Source organism: Polyodon spathula, chromosome 34 (genome assembly GCF_017654505.1).
Source record: "Polyodon spathula isolate WHYD16114869_AA chromosome 34, ASM1765450v1, whole genome shotgun sequence".
In the NCBI taxonomy this organism is placed as follows: domain Eukaryota; kingdom Metazoa; phylum Chordata; class Actinopteri; order Acipenseriformes; family Polyodontidae; genus Polyodon; species Polyodon spathula.
Window position 1 is genome coordinate 2,197,097 of NC_054567.1, and position 15,337 is coordinate 2,212,433.

The 15,337-nt window shown below is 37.4% G+C and overlaps 1 protein-coding gene across 2 annotated transcripts in view; it reads right to left on the minus strand.

Annotated features, from left to right (window-relative positions):
* LOC121303624 (astrotactin-2-like) overlaps nt 1–15,337 on the minus strand; it is a 728,767-nt gene that overhangs the window by 195,616 nt on the left and 517,814 nt on the right. The gene's annotated exons all lie outside the window — the stretch shown is intronic.

Sequence of the window (15,337 nt, forward strand, 5' to 3'; positions counted from 1 at the left end):
GGGTGGCAGAAATGCAATTAGTGTCTCGCAGCATCTGCTTGTTCTGTTTGAGAACTAACCGCCCCCTGTTTAATATGGAACAACCCTGCAGCGTCCCCTTTGTCGGATACGTGAAGAAAAATATGCCCACTTCTGGGGTTTCTCACAAGGCAAACTGGATTTGAGAAAGTCTAAATACAACACACATTAAAGATAACTTAATGAAAACCATGTCCTGAAAGGGAGGGGTCATATACAACCATGAAAAAAATCATTTCACGCCACTCTATCATTTTTCATGTATTCATTTGATCTGCTTTTAGTTTATATCAAGTGCGTTACGGACACACATCCTCTGACTCAGCTGCAAATATAAGACTACAACTATCTGTATCAGAAAAAAAGAAGATGTTTTTGAATAAAAACGTAGTGTGGACAGCCTGACACCCAGACTCTCAGTACAATAAACAAACTGTAATAAACATAGCTGATGGCTTGGAGGCATTCTGTGCAGTAAGTAATACACACAGTTGTCACAGTTTTTATCATGTGATACCTCTGAAAAGTAATAAGGATAATAAGGATTGCAACACCTGAATTAAAATCCTTGTACCAATTGAGAACTTGGAGGTGGTTATGATCAATGCATTTCCTACGCTAATACATTTAAAATATTACTAATGTTTTAAAAATAACATCTGATTAGTGCATTAGTGTAATATAGGCTTACACAATATGGCATTTTCATTTGGAAATGTTTCTTTATTGAGTGAACTTTAATTATGTACTTTTCACACTAAAGCCTGTTCACAGTCCAGGGCTCCAATGGCTCAGCTATTCACGTCACCAAGTTAACTGCGCAATGCACTCATCTCTGAAATGCAGAAGAACAGAGTGTAAACATGTTTAGGTCTCAGCTATGTATTCATACCAATTAAGGTCAATCACCCTAATCTTTCATTACAGGATGAAAAGATATCAGTCTGAATCAGAGGAGTCAGGTCACCTCTCAATGAACTCACACTGTGACTCAATAAGTTTTGCTCTTTCAGTTGCAGTTTGGAAATGATAACACACATACACATGCACACGGCAGCTACTGACAAAGACCAGAGTGCATAAACAACCCACCACCAAGGCAAAGACCTGAACAGAGCAGTCACGAAACACCTCATTGTATCTTCAACGTGTATACCTGGAGCAGGACACTACCCTATTCTCTGGGGCACACTGTTATAATTAATTTAAAACACAATGAATTTCAGAATACTCCCAATTAGGGGTGTGCCGAATAGCGAGTACAAACGAGTATCTATGTATGTGTATGTTATTTTTTCTATGAGTAGTACAATGGTTATTACATGTTTTTGTTTCTTAGGAGAGTGACTGTTTTAGGTAAGCCCAATGATCAATATCAATATCTTACAATATATATATATATATATATATATATATATATATATATATATATATATATATAGATATACTATATAGAATTTTATAACGACTGTCAAATTATAGTAAAGCCATGTCTGCTCATTTCTGAGCACCGTTTTTTTTTTTTTTCTAAACTCTGAAACTCTGAATAAAATGCTAGAGATCAACAGATTTTTTTAATGTGATAACCTTAAATGTATCATTTGTTTCGAATCAGCACTGGCTGACTGACTGGAGGAGAACACCCTGTCTCACACAGTCAGAATAATGGACAAAAATTCAAAGGGCATAAAAATAGGAGCATGCTATAGATCGCCAGATTCAGGCAGCGAGCAAAATAATTTGTTATACAATGACATTAGAAATGCATGTAGCGGTCGGAACATGGTACTGTAATTACACATTATATTTCAAAAATTATCTGTAATCTTATTACCAAAGCAAAACAGCAAAAAAAAAAACTGACTCAATATCAAAAACGTTGTTTTCCTACCGTCAAACAGCGAAGGAATTTTTCGAATTTGCCATTTCACCACTGAGATATTCCCTTCGAAATGTGTCAATAACAACTCCGGTCGACTAGCTGTGCGTTTTGCTACTCTGGCCTTACATGTATCTGTTGATGGTGAAATCTCCCAGATCACGTTGTAGGGGAGGTCACAAGCTGTCCAATCACTTTGTTTGTGACCTAATCCATTGAAGAGTAATCGATGTATGTATGTAAACAAGACACATATTTGCAAACAAGAGCTCAGCATTAAGCACATAGGATCAAGGTTTCTTATCGTTTTCTGATAATTTTTCAATTTGTAAAATTTATAAAATCAAATGAAAGGCGATCAGTGTTCCAAAGCATCCCAAAATAAGTCGATTCAGTCTTTTTGAAATTTTGGAGGAGATGGATAATAGTGAAAGTGACGACGAAAATGATCAACTTTCTGGGTTGGAGAGCGTTGATTCAGCATCTGTGAAGCAGCATTTGAAGATGGATTGGCGTCTCTTCAGGATTTGTAAGTATAATGGAGCCACACTACATTTATTATTATTATTATTATTATTATTATTATTATTATTATTATTATTATTATTATTATTATTATTATGCGTAATTTTCAATATGCATTTTTACTGTAAATGTTATTAGAAAATGCAACCATTTGACTCTCAATGGGCACATAGAAATAACATTTTTTTAACAATTTTTATTGCATAGTAAAGAGCAACACCATGTCTCATCTGTGCTGTGCTGCTGTATACGGTCCCTGATCTTTACGATGCAATACAAGTTGCAAGAAGCAATTGTTGCCTCCCGGCGGTCTTTATTATTTTCTCATTGATGTTCATTGATTTAGATTATTGCATGGGAGTGTTTAGCAAACTTCTTTATATTTCCATGATCACTCAGTTCCTTTGCCACATTTCAATCAAAGTAAAGATGAAAGGAACTGAGGTGTTTTCAGTCTGGCAGCCTGATTTAGAGCAGCAAAGGTGTCTGCAATCTCATTATTATTATTATTATTATTATTATTATTATTATTATTATTATTATTATTATTATTATTATTATTATAGACATTTAGCAGATGCCTTTATCCAATAATCAATATATGTTCAGGTGTCAGCAGTGCTTGAATGAGTGTAACCATTTAATTAACCATTAAAATCTCATTATTTTGCTTCTTGACATTTCCATACTTTCAAGCAAGTGAGTAACAAAAATACAGAGCTACAAAAACATCTCAGTAGCAACATTCTCCTCAACAAACACACAGTTATGTGAGAGCAATGTGCCTGACAGTTGTGGCATATGAACTGAGGGTATTTGTCATGCATACTCATCATGGATACATTTCGGGCACCCCAAAGCACTCCAGAAAGGCCACCTTTTGAATGAAATTTTGGACAAATAAGTAAAAAAGAGGATTGTAAAATCTAATTCATGCGGCAATGTATAGCATGTGAGGTGCCAGACGGTAACCTCCCTTTTAGAACTTGCTCAAGAAAGTAGTGTATGACTGGCCATAAAGATTTACACAATATTCGTTTTTGGAGAAGCTTGGAGAGTTTTGGGGACCCTTGGGCCTAGCTTTGTAAAAACTCATGTAGAATTTGATCCCTTTATTCAATCAATTTTTACCCAGTGTAGCATGTTGGGGAAGCACTGGAAAAAAATCTGGCTCTTTTCATGTGCTACAAGGTGAAAAAATGATGATAGAATATAAACAAATGAAAAGCGTTTCTTGTTTATTATGTTTTTTTTTTTTTCTGGCTATCTCCTTCCAGTGTGGTATTGAGTAAGACTTATATCAAATCTGATATAGTCCTAATGGCCAGGGGGTTACCTTGAATTCAAGCCCTGAACCATGCCTGTGCTGTCTATACTTTGAAGATAATGTGATTTATTTAAGGCCATAGCCCTCCAGGCGGAAACTGCCTGTGGGAGGCTGGGGGTTTAACAGGTTAAATGATTACTTTTCACAGGTTTTTACAAAAGGAGGATACAGACAACATACCCCTCATGTCAATCTGTTCCTATCCAGTTTAAAATAACTTTAGTATAACCGAGGCAGAAGTGTTAAAGGGACTAGGAGCTCTTAAAATAAACAAATCCCCTGGGCCGGATGAGATCCTCCCAACAGTACTCAAAGAAATGAAAGAAATTATTTACAAACCGCTAACCAAGATCATGCAACAGTCTCTTAACACAGGGGTTAAAATTGCAAACGTAATAGTGATCCAGAAAAAGGGAAACAAAACTGAACCAGGAAACTACAGACCAATAAGCCTGACTTCTATTACCTATATGGTAACAGTATCCTGGGAGACGGTCAACATGGTTTTAGGAAAGGGAGATCGTGTCTAACTAACTTGCTTGATTTTTTTGAGGATGCAACATCGATAATGGATAATTGCAAAGCATATGACATGGTTTATTTAGATTTCCAGAAAGCTTTTGACAAAGTCCCGCATAAAAGATTAATTCTCAAACTGAACGCAGTAGGGATTCAAGGAAATGCATGTACATGGATTAGGGTGTAGCAATTCACTTGCTCCATGAAGTGCATGTAAGTTTCACCCACCTGTCCCTTTAATTAGGGACAGTAGCCTGACCAGGTTAAACTCAATTTCCCATAGTTCCTTGCTTTCACCCTCTGTTCATCCTCTTCCCCCATTGGCTCATTCAGATATCCACTCCTCCAATCTCAGAGCTCTTGGAAGCCAGTACCGGTATTAAAGCTGGCTGGCTAGGCCAAGGAGGACTCCACTTTCTCTTGAGGAACACATTTACAAACAAACAGCATATCCCTTAATGAACAGAGTAACTTTAACTAATTTAGATAAATACCAATGCATCCACTTACTCTTTTCAAAACCTTGTACTTTGTCTAAACCTTTCTTTTTTGTTTACACTGTTACTTGTTTAAGTTTAGTTGCTGTTCAAGGTCTGTTTAGGGTTTGTTTTTTGGTGGTGTGTTCAGTCTCCATTTTGTTCCTGATCCTCCTGATATTTTCTAAACGGCTGTCCACCATTCAACCTGTGAAATTGATACTTCTGACGTCCCTGCTTTTGCTGTCTGTCACTCTTGCTGACTTAATTAGTTATAGATATTGGGCCGGTAGTTTCTCCTTAGGGAGGACAGTACAACTGCTTCTCAGTTGTGCAGAGTGATCGTTACAAGGGAGTGTTTAACATGTAGAAAACAGAAAGTACTGATTAGAGAGAAACCTCAGAATGGAGTGAGGTAACCAGTGGTGTACCACAGGGATCAGTATTAGGTTCTCTGCTATTCCTAATCTACATTAATCATTTAGATTCTGGTATAGCAAGCAAACTTGTTAAATTTGCAGATGACACAAAAATAGGAGTGGCAAACACTGTTGCAGCAGCAAAGGTCATTCAAAATGACCTAGACAAGATTCAGAACTGGGCAGACACATGACAAATGATAATTAATAGGGAAAGATGTAAGGTACTACACACACACATTATAAATATCACATGAGAGATACTGAAATTGAAGAAGGAATCTATGAAAAAGACCTAGGAGTTTATGTTGACTCAGAAATTTCTTCATCAAAACAATGTGGGGAAGCTATAAAAAGGCCAACAAAATGCTCAGATATATTTAAATCAAGGGAAGTAATGTTAAAACTGTACAATGCATTAGTAAGACCTCATCTTGAATATTGTGTTCAGTTCTGGTCACCTTGCTACAAAAAGGATATTGCTGCTCCAGAAAGAGTGCAAAGAACAGCGACCAGAATTGTTCCGGGTTTAAAAGTCATGTCATATGCAGACAAGTAAAAAGAATCAAATCTATTCAAAATTCTAAAAGGTATTAACAATGTCTACCCAAGGGACTGTTTCGACCGAAAAAATAAACAAGGACCACGGGTTACCAATGGAGATTAGACAAAGGGGCATTCAGAACAGGAAATAGGAGGCACTTTTTTACACAGAGAATTGTGAGTGTCTGGAACCAACTCCCCAGTAATATTGTTGGTCTTGATCAATAAGCTACTAACAACCAAACAAGCAACTTTGCGGGACTTTGTCAAAAGCTTTCTCAAAATCTAAATAAACCATGTCATATGCTTTGCAATTATCCATTATCGATGTTGCACCCCCTAAAAAACCGAACAGGTTAGTTAGACATACATGCAGACCATTCAAAAACACAATTGGCTCCATAGCTAGGCGGGCGAGTTTTCAAATTAATGAACTGATAACGCTACTGTTTTATTGAATACGAACAGTATTGTATCACAAGGAAATGCTATATAGGTTTCTTTAAAGGCCAGCTGATCCGACATGGCCGTATGTTTTTGAAGTAAAATAATATAATAGAAGCTGTGCCGTGACAAAGTCTACTGTGGTAGCACACTCTCTGATTTGTAAATGTAACAAGGTCATTCACCTGCAAAGTAAACATCAATCAAGCATTTTTATATCACAATACACAGAAATGCGTTATGTTATTCATTCTACTCACCCATTTGAACATCATGATTAAGCCCAGTTTGTATGGTTTTGAGTGTCACCGGAATGGATTTCCTTTTGGCTATGCCATTTTTTTTTTATAAGAATAATAATTAATTCTAAAAACGCTCCTAAAATGTTAAATGTAGCCTACCATGCTTTCTCAATAAATGAACAGTCTCTGTACAATTAGCAACATCGACATTCAGCAGACTGGACAGCTGCATAAAAACAGCCAGAAATTACAGTTAACAAAACTGTTTGTCCCGCCTCAGCTAACTTGTGATTGGACTGCTGCAGAGAAGATGCAAGTCTTTGATTGGAATCGTATCACCGGTCTGGCTTTAGGAAAATGTTAACATGCCTTTCACAGCAAGAAGTGTCCTGTCGCTGTTTGGCCCACCCCTCACACATAATACGCAGCAACCTATGGAACAGCCAAATAAAGCAACGGGCCACAAGATGGGTGTATGACGAATTTCTACAATTAATTTACAGATGTGTGTCAACATACAGCAAAGATAACAGGCAGGACTCCCTCCCCTCTTCACCCTTCTCTCAATCTTCATTCCCATACTTTGATGGTACACATTGGATGCCGATATGCCTGTGGAGCAGTGAAGAACACATATAACTGTATATGTAAACACACTACTGTTGTCCATCATATCAGTACAGTGATAAAACACATAATTGATTGGCCCACCCAGTGTGTGGGGTTGGGGTTCTGTACTATTGTAATCAACTCCAGAGTTGACTGTTACTCTGATTCTATATGAGCCAGAGGTGCGCAGTTATTGGTATATTCAGTCGAATTAGTGCTTTCGCCCAATTCAAATTTGATTGAGCTATGTGTATGAATGTCCACCTAGATTACATTTGCATCTTATGTTTCTATTTACTGATGCATTAGCACATGCTAATAGGACCGTATTAAAGGAACAGAAGAAAGGCAGTGTGCTGTACAGAAGTGAGTGCATGTTTCCACACTTTTCTGTTGGGCATGGGAATACGCTATAAATGTCACTGTGATATGAACATGTCATATATGTTATGGAAACAAAAACAAAAAAAAAGAGGCTTATTGCTTGTATGTTTTTACTGCAAATTGACTATGGTGATGCAGTATATAAGTTTGCATTACCATCAATTTTAGGTAAACTGGACTCGCTATATCATGCAGCATTGAAGTACAATATAAATACAAGATTTAATACTTCTCATTGTACATTATACGATTTGGTAGGCTGGACTTCTTTGGCTTTACGCAGGTTGAAGCACTGATATATTCTGGTATATAAGGCTACTCAATGTAAATTATATGAATATACTTAAATGAATACCTTATAGATTCCCACAGTAACCATAGCCTCAGATCTCATTCTTTTTTGCATTTTAAAAACCCAAATGTGCACACTGAGGCTGTGTGACGGGGAACTCCCCATCTATATGAACATGCTTGGAACTGGCAGGGAGGTGGTTAAATTTCTCCCTGCCAGAAAAACATGTGAGAATGTGGCTGGAGCCCTAATTTAATAATTATTGATTAATTGGGGATAAAAGCCAGGGGAGAGGCCCTGGCTGGAAGTAGAGTAATGTGTTTTCTGTTTGGGGTGTGGTCTTTTGTTTGGGAGTTTTGCGTTTATGTTGGAGAGCTTTTGTTTAGAATTAAAGGAAGACCTGGAACTGACTGTTTATTTTTGTAAGTTCATTTTGATTATTTATTTTTGAACCTCTTTTTGTTGGCCCTTGTGCCTGTTAATTTAACTATCTTATTTTATTTCATAAAATAACTTTATTTTTGCCTTTAACCTGTCTCTGAGCCTCAATCCACTCGCCAGCCTGTCACAGGCTGGTAAAGGATCCTTTGTTTATTATGGCCCATGGTCCTGGAATGAGTTCCAGTCCAAACTAAAGCTGCAGACCCAGATATCTTTATTGAAATTTTAGAGTAATCTGCATGATTTCGTGATTGAGAGTTGTAATTGTTTAAATAGGTTACTACTTTTGTGTATTTTGCTTTAAATGTGTCTTAATTGTATTTTATTGTGTATTTGTTCTTGTTGTCCGATTGACTTGCTGCTACCGGCTTGGCTAGGTCTCACTCGTAAAAGAGGTTTTAATGTCAATGTGATTACCTAGTTAAATAAAGGATAATAAACAAATAGACATATATATATCTCCTGATATTGACTATTGATCTACTAAAAAAATTATTAAAAATAAAAAAAAATAGGAAAGATATTGCACAGTCGGCAACCAGTTTGGGGTTATACACGTACTAATATATTTGTGCAGTTTTTGCAAAGGATTTGTTGGGCACACAAGCTGTCGTCTTATATATTATAGATTATAAACAACGACTCTAGAAGGGTTAGTATTCTGATAATATCCTAATACTAAGTGTGTATTTGGTATCACGTTTTCATGAATACTGGTATCCAAAATACAGACTCATTCATTCAGAATACCCTGTTTACATGGCATGGAATAGCTATTCAAATTCCCACTATTCCGAATACAACTGAAATCCTGATAGAACAGGAGAACCGGAACAGGTGACCGGATAGCAATATGGGTGCAGTCAATTGCACATACCACGTGCAGCAGATGCGTAACCTCATAAAAACCTCTGACTAGGTGATCCCCACCGTATCACCTGCTACCTTCTGGAAGGTCCTGGTAGCCATGTATACAGACAAACACTACCAATTTCTCAGACAAGGCATGACTGCGCAGGTTTGTTCTGGCCAGGTCATCATGCAGCATGTGACATACATGAGTCAGCATGTGACATACATGAGTCAGCATGTCTCGGTCGAGATGATACTTGGACACAACTTGCTCATTGGTGAGCTCCTCATATGTGTGCCGAGGCCGGTGCACTCTTTCAGCATATCTTCGCCTATGTCGGGGTTGCTGTTGCTGGGTGTGCCTTACATCATTCACATCCACATGTCGATGGACACGCTGCATGCTACCCACATTTCCCATTGTTGTCTGTTTGTACTCTGTGCTGGAATGGTAGTGTGCGCAGAGTTATTGCAGACCTTTTACAATCCTTATTCTGCGCATAACAAACCTGGTTTTGTGCTTGGCACATACCTTCAAATATACCAGGATCACGCATATTGTCGGCCACTCCCCCCATATTGCGCGATGCATACATTTTATTTCTGCACAGCGCAGAATGGATTGTGATGCACAAAAGGACGTTTCGAATATGGCAACTTGGCACAATTTCGGCACAACGGCCATTTGCGACGCTCATACCCCTCTGTGCGGTGCGCAGACCTTTCAAATATTGGGCCCATGCTCCTTGGATATATTATATTATTATATAATATATAATGTACAATATATTGAAATGTTGGGCAGCTGGCTCTTTTGAGCTATATATATATATATATATATATATATATATATATATATATATATAGTAACCGAGCCTCACTCTCCACGGTTCGTTGCCCCTTTAAAAAGCAGACCCAGACACACAGAATTGCAGTTTTAGCGCTTAAGAGCACTTTTAATAAACAAAAACAAAGACCTAGCTCCTATTTGGAGCACTAATTAAACACAATGTCTGCCCTAACTAACCCAGGACAGCTAAGCTGAAGAACAGGAAATTTAAAGTTTTGGAATGGCCTAGTCAAAGTCCAGACCTAAACCCCATTGAGATGTTGTGGCAGGACCTGAAATCAGCAGTTTATGCTCGAAAACCCACAAATGTCACCGAGTTGAAGCAGTTCTGCATGAAGGATTGGGCCAAAATTCTTCCACGGCGCTGCGAGAGACTGATCAATAACTACAGGAAGTGTTTGGTTGCAGTTATTGCTGCTAAAGGTGGCGTAACCAGTTATTGAGTCTAAGGGGACAATTACTTTTTGTGTGTTAGGTGTTGCATAACTTTCTTTAATGAATAAATTCAATAAGTATCAAGATCTTGTGTTATTTGTTCACTCAAGGTCCCTTTTATCCAATATTAGATTTTGGTTGAAGCTCTGATAACATTCAGTGTCAAAAATATGGAAAAATGCAGACAGGGAGCAAATACTTTTTCACAGTACTGTATGTGTGTGTGTGTGTGTGTATATATACATATATATATATATATATATATATATTATATAGTGTATAGGATATATATAGATGATATATAGACTGATATTCAATTGAACTGACCTGATTCTCTATACGCCTACTGACCAGTAGGAATATTTACACATGTCCTCTGCACATCCAATACACACTAAGAGGGCAATCCCAAAGGGGCTAGGAATAAGAATACGAAGAATATGCTCTAAAGAAAGTGACTATGTAAAACAAAGAAATGTATTAAAAACAAATCTTAAAAAAAGAGGATACAAAGAAAGAATTATAGAGACAGAGTTAAGAAAAGTGGATAAACTAAAAAGAGATGATCTACTAGAATATAAAAACAGAGATAAAAAGGTCAAGAGAGTCCCATTAGTAATGACTTACTCTAAACTTTTGCTCAATATTTCTAAGATAGTTTGGAAACACTTGCGTATTCTACATAATTCAGAAAAATTGAAAAAAGTGTTTAAGGCCCCAGTTGTAGCATTCAAAAGAGAAGCTAATTTAGGTGATATTCTAGTTCACAGTAAACATAAAAGAATAATTGACAGAATAGGTTCTACAAATACTTGCACTAGTACATGTAAAGTTTGTAAATACATGGACAAAAGTAGAAATATAATTAAACATAAGAACACCACATATCCACTAAAAACTAATACCTACTGTAAAAATAGCAATGTTGTTTATGGAATAGCCTGTGAAAAATGTGATGAAATAAAATATGTTGGAGAGACTGGAACAACTTTATATAAAATAATTCAGAACCACCTTTCATTAATTAAAAATAAAAAAATGAATGAACCAATAGTACAGCACTTCACCAGTCAAGGACATGACATAAATTATGTAAAGTTTGTAGTACTAGAACAGCTAAAATTAGACAATGCGACATATAGAAGAATAAAAGAAAGTAAATGGATAAATAGACTGAACACAATTATGCCAGCAGGACTCAACAGAAAATAATGAACTAATTAACTCCAATAAATACATAAAAGTTAAAAAATAAATAAATAAACAAAATTAATTTAAAAGTTATGCACGCTGATGCGCTGGGGAGAGCAAATCAAGGCTGATCCTCAGAGCCAGCATTGCATGAGAATAGAAATAATGTTAATTAGAATTGAAATAGAGTTAAAGATAAATAGGTAAAAATGATGACTCAATCTATAGAAAACCATGACATCATGTAAGAATAAATATAAACAATAACAAGTCGTTGTCATGCCGTCAAACACCTAGAAATGCCTCCAATGATTTGATTCAAACACAGGCTCTCGAAAAGATATGTAAAACATATCGAAACGTTGGGCAGCTGGCTCTTATATATATATATATATATATATATATATATATATATATACAGTGGAAAAGTAAAAGCAAAAGTATTCAGACCCCTGACCAATTCTCTCATATTACTGAATTACAAATGGTACATTGAAATTTCTGTTCTGTTTGATATTTTATTTTTAAACACTGAAACTCAGAATCAATTACTGTAAGGTGACATTGGTTTTATGTTGGGAAATATTTTTAAGAAAAATAAAAAAAACTGAAATATCTTGCTTGCATAAGTATTCAGCCCCTGTGCTGTGGAAGCTTCCAGTTTGCACCAATGAGAGAAATTGCCCAAACGAGGACACAATTACCTTACCATTGGTCTCCACCTGTGAACCATTAACATTGCTATCACGTTTTTCTGGATAAAAACCCCACTGTTGAAAGATCATTGGTAAGGCTGTGAATTTGAAGGAAAATAAAGACCAAAGAGCATTCTACAGAAGTTAGAGATAAAGTGATACAAATGCATAGATTAGGGAAAGGGTACAAAATAATATCCAAGTGTTTTGGATATCCCAGTGAGCACAGTTGGATCAATAATCAGGAAGTGGAAGCTGCATCACACCACCCAGGCACTGCCAAGAAAAGGCTGTCCCTCAAAACTCAGTGCTCAAACAAGAAGGAGACTTGTGAGAGAAGCCACAGTGAGGCCAACAATCACTTTGAAGGAGCTACAGAGTTCAGTGGCTGGGAGTGGAGTAATGGTGCACCAGTCAACCATATCAAGAGCTCTGCATAACACTGGCCTGTATGGGAGGGTGGCAAGAAAGAAGCCGTTCTCAAAAAGTACCATCTGAAAGCATGTCTGGAGTTTGCCAGAAAGCATGAGAGTGACCCAGCTGCGATTTGGAAAAAGGTTTTGTGGTCAGATGAGACCAAGATAGAGCTTTTTGTCCAAAACTCAAAGCGTTATTTGTGGCGCAAACCTAACATTGCACATGCATCAAGACACACCATCCCTACAGTGAAAAGTAAAGTATTGGGGTGGCAGCATCATGCTATGGAGATCCTTCTCATTAGCAGGGACTGGGCATCTCTTGTTTCAATTGAAGGAAGAGTGGGTGGAGCAAAATACAGGAAAATACTGCTAGAGAATCTGCTTCAGTCCGCTAAAAAACTGAAGCTTGGGAGGAAATTCACCTTTCAGCAGGACAATGATCCCAAGCACAAGGCCAAAGCAACATTGGAGGGACTCAAGAACAAAAAGGTGAATTTCCTGCAGTGGACCAGTCAAAGTCGTCGTCTCAATCCCATTGGGAATCTGTGGCACTATTTGAAAATTGTGGTCCACAAGTGTCGTCCAACCAACCTGAACAACCTGGAGCAAATCTGCCAAGAAGAATGGGCCAAAATCACTCTGACACTGTGTGCAAAGCTGGTACATACTTACCCCAAAAGACCTAAAGCTGTTATTTCAGTGAAAGGTGGCTCTAACAAATATTAATGTGTGGGGTTTGAATATTTATGCAAGCAAGATATTATTTCAGTTTTTATTTTTCTTATGAAATATATTCTAACATAAAACCAATTTCACCTTACAGTAATTTATTCTGAGTTTCAGTGTTTAAAAAAAAATATCAAACAGAACGAAAATTTCAATGTACCATCATACCATTTGTAATTTGGTAATATGAGAATTGGTCAGGGTTCTGAATACTTTTGCAAGCCACTGTGTGGGTGTGTGGGTGTGTGTGTATACATATACATATATATATGTATGTATATATATATAGATATATTCTATATATATAATATATATATATATATATACATATTTATACACACACACACACATGCACACAGTGACACAACAGAGGCAGAAAAAGCTTTACATCTTTCCACACGTTGTTACGACAGTTCAGGCTTACGAAAGTTGGTAGGGACAATGAGCAAATATAAGAGTTAATGGGTTTTTACGTTTCCGCACTGTCGTATTCTTTTAATGTAACTTTAGTTGGTGTGACCTCCCTTTGCCTTCAAAACAGCATCAGTTTTTCTAGGTACACTTGCACACAGTTTTTGAAGGAACTCTGCAGGTAGGTTGGCCCAAACATCTTGGAGAACTAACCACAGTTCTTCTGTGGATTTAGGCAGCATCAGTTGCTTCTCTGTTTTCATGTAATCCCAGACAGACTCGATAATGTTTTGATCAGGGCTCTGTGGGGGCCATATCATCACTTCCAGGACTCCTTGTTCTTCTTTACGCTGAAGATATTTCTTAATGACTTTCGCTGTATGTTTGGGGTCATTGTCATGCTGCAGAATAAATTTGGGGCCAATCAGATGCCTCCCTGATGGTATTGCATGATGGATAAGTATCTGCCTGTACTTCTCAGCATTGAGGAGACCATTAATTCTGACCAAATCCCCAACTCCATTTGCAGAAATGCAGCCCCAAACTTGCAAGGAACCTCCACCATGCTTCACTGTTGCCTGCAGACACTCATTCGTGTACCGCTCTCCAGCCCTCCAGCGAACAAACTGCCTTCTGCTACAGCCAAATATTTCAAATTTGTGACTTCATCAGTCCAGAGCACCTGCTGCCATTTTTATGCACCGCAGTTCCTGTGTTTTTCGTGCATAGTTCAGTCGCTTGGCCTTGTTTCCACGTCGGAGGTATGGCTTTTTGGCCGCAAGTCTTCCATGAAGGCCACTTCTGACCAGACTTCTCCAGGCAGTTGATGGGTGTAACAGGGTACCATTGTTTTCTGCCGATTCTGAGCTAAAGGCACTGCTGAACCTTTCGATTGCCGAACGAGTAAGTAAGCAAGATGTGTCTCATCTGCTGCAGTAAGTTTCCTTCGCCTACCACTGCATCTACGGTCCTCAATGTGGCCCGTTTCTTTGTGCTTCAAAAGAGCGTGGACAGCACATCTGGAAACCCCTGTCTGCCTTGAAAATTTCTGCCTGGCTCCTAGGACCGACTACGCATATTGATCGAAAACAAATAACGACCAGTCAGCGCGGTTAACCCATACTAAATGCGTAAACTGTCTTCAGCAACCTCACCTGGTTAGCTGAGTTTGGCTGTTCCTCACCCAGAATTATTCCTCCTACACGAGAAAAGTTGACCACATGTAGAAATTTTTGTAATTGTAATATATATATATAATATATAATATATATATACTAGATTATATATATATTATATATCTTATGAAGATAACGTACTAGTTGCCCTTCACCCGGACAACCATTTTGACATACCAATTCAGAATAATCTTTTACATAAATATTATTAATATTAGTATATATATTATATAGTATTATTATTATTATGCTACATGTTTTTATAAACAGCACTAGTGCATTGTTATTGTCAGATTTCTACTACACACACCCCACACAAGGGGAGTGTTTTTTTGGTATATGTATGCTTTTAAGCACTTTTATACAGCCTGTTCTATTGATTTTGGTAGAATAACTCCAATTGATTTAAACAAGCATGAACAATCAATTGCTAACTCCAAACCATGTGCAGTTTAGCTGCGCTCT